Below are 2,500 nucleotides of genomic sequence, written 5' to 3'. Positions count from 1 at the left end.
AGTGTCATTATATTAAGACGTCTCTGTTATCCACTTATCTGCTTTCGTCTGGATGCTTCCATTTTTACTTCAGTAGATTTGACGTAATCTTTGAATGCTCCATTTCTAAACTTATAACTCAGTTGGTTAACCTAATTTTTTCTTTGACGTTGTGAACGCGCCTTCTTTTTTTTTTTATTGTGGATTTCCTTGATTTAGTATGACCCTTCTCCTGCCTGATTCTCACACATTAATTTCTTTTTCAGTCTGTTGCTGGCTTTTCTTGGTCAATTCCCAATTAAAAACCGAGAGCCTTATCATTTTAACCTCCTTCTTCATGTCATTTCTCATCTTTTATTTGCTAAATATCAATGTTTTTACGATTTCAGTTTTCTAGTAGTCATGTTTTCCGTTTGACTGCATCATTTTGTTATTTCGGTTTAGATTGTTTTGGAAAGGGTATTCTTTTGTGTAATCCCTTCAGTTATACTGATTCGTCTGAGAAAGGGAATGCTTCAACGGAGTTCCTATTTTTTTATGTATATATTTTGAATGAATTCAGGATCTTGAATAATTTATGCCTTTAGCTCAAGGTTTGTTTTTACCATTGCTATATATAACGATCATTTCTTCTGAATTTTTTGTTATTATTACTGATGTTGTTAGGACAGTGGTAGTAACGCCTGAAATAAAAGTAATAATTGCAATACTAATTTTAATTAGTAGAATATTACATGACCTATATTTTTTGGAACGAGTTTGATGGAAATCGCCCAAGAATTAGGCTTTTAAACAATAAGCTTCTCTCGAACTGCAGGGTTTAAGATTTTTCGAATTCATTTCCAAGATTACTTTCAGCAGCTACGATCGAACACTGTTGTAGATTAGTAGGTTCCCAGTCTGTATGACACTCTGAAGGGCAATTTGCTTTTGGTTAGTTACAAATTTGAATACTTTAGCTTCATATTTAATCGTTACCTTTTAAAAAGTATATAAACACTAAAAATATTGATAGTTTAACTCAGTTTGAAAATAAAATATTTATGAGGAGTTAATGCTAGAAATGTAGAAGTGAAAGACTCAAAACCTGGACGCCAAGACGAGAGGCCATCACGTGTGCGACAAAATAGAAGACACCAGCTTTGCGGCTCCTAAGAAATAATGTAGATCAATGATCATCAAGACAACTTCCTGTTGTTACTGCGCTAATTTCGTTTTTAACATTTGCACAGTTTCAAATACAGGAACAACAGTTTCAGACTGATAAATTGAACTAAAAAGATACGTAGAACATAAACATGGTGGTGTCTGTTATATCAGTCGACCTCTGGATAGTGCTTTTGGATGCATCTATGTAAAGGGTACCTGAATGATCACGTCTTCGGTGATGTTGAGTTCAAGGCTCCAGCTTCATGCCTGCGGGAGACTTGCTATGGAAAATCTTAAATCTCTGATAAAAAGTACAAGGCGAAAAAAGGGGAAGAAATTGGTAAAACAAAATAAGTATATACTAAAATATGAAAAGTACATGGCGAAAACAAGGGAAGAAATTGATAAAAAAATAAATACTAGAAAAGGGACAAAAACTGAAAATAAAAAGAAGAAACGGGGAAAAGAGCGAAAGACTAAACATTCCACACAATATCATTATTCTCGTTACCTTAGGAGACATAGGAAAAATGGAAGACCCTTCGTGATTACATGGTAATGTTTTTTTGCATCTTAAGACTTCCCTTATTATATTAACCCTATGAATATTTCATCTCCCCTTCCTTCTTTTTACCTACGTTAAATTGCATTTTTCCTCTCTCCAAAAATTATTTTTTCCCATTTCTTCCAATGTTGCTACTGTCGGTTTTAAATGGATAAAGCGAGCACAGTTTCACTTTTATCTCTATCAGTCAACATTTGTCGCATAAGATATATATCTTATGATCAGTTTATAAGAGCCTTCCATATAATTCATGTTCTTTCTTTATTTCATACTCATATTCTAGTAAATGGACGTTATCTAGCTTGAGAGATTCTAGTAAATCATATTTTTTGTTCGTCAGAATCCTGTATCGTGCTTTCAATGCTGGCTGATCGACACATTTTGTAATTCAGTTTTTCTGCCAAACTTATCAGCTTAAGCCTTTATCATTTCTCAGGCTGAAATGAGGTATATTGAGCAGCACATCTGCCAGTTATCTAAGAAAAACTACTTTAAAAAATACGCACTATATCTTCTTTTACTAAGCGGGGCCCCCTCCCCCCTCCCCCCATATCCTAACCCACCTCACCACCTCCGCCTCTCTCTCTCTCTCTCTCTCTCTCTCTCTCTCTCTCTCTCCTGCAGGAGGGTAGTGCCGTCAGTGCACCTCACATGGCACGCTGTACGGATTTCTAAAGGGTGTTGGCAGCGTCCTTTCTGCCACTAGCTGAAACTACTTCTTTAGCCTTTAATTTACTTCTATTTCCTCATCCTCTTTTGAGTGCTGCTGTCCAACGTTAATACTTCTTAGAGCAGCTGTGCAGTTTT

General features: G+C 35.6%; 1 protein-coding gene across 1 annotated transcript in view; it reads left to right on the top strand.

Moving 5' to 3' along the window:
• The window catches only part of LOC136830272 (zwei Ig domain protein zig-8-like), a 37,584-nt gene that overhangs the window by 24,210 nt on the left and 10,874 nt on the right, over positions 1-2,500 (top strand). The window lies entirely within an intron of this gene.

This window comes from Macrobrachium rosenbergii, chromosome 46 (assembly GCF_040412425.1).
Source record: "Macrobrachium rosenbergii isolate ZJJX-2024 chromosome 46, ASM4041242v1, whole genome shotgun sequence".
In the NCBI taxonomy this organism is placed as follows: domain Eukaryota; kingdom Metazoa; phylum Arthropoda; class Malacostraca; order Decapoda; family Palaemonidae; genus Macrobrachium; species Macrobrachium rosenbergii.
Note: the sequence above shows the minus strand (reverse complement) of the source record. Positions and strands in the feature narration are given on the sequence as shown.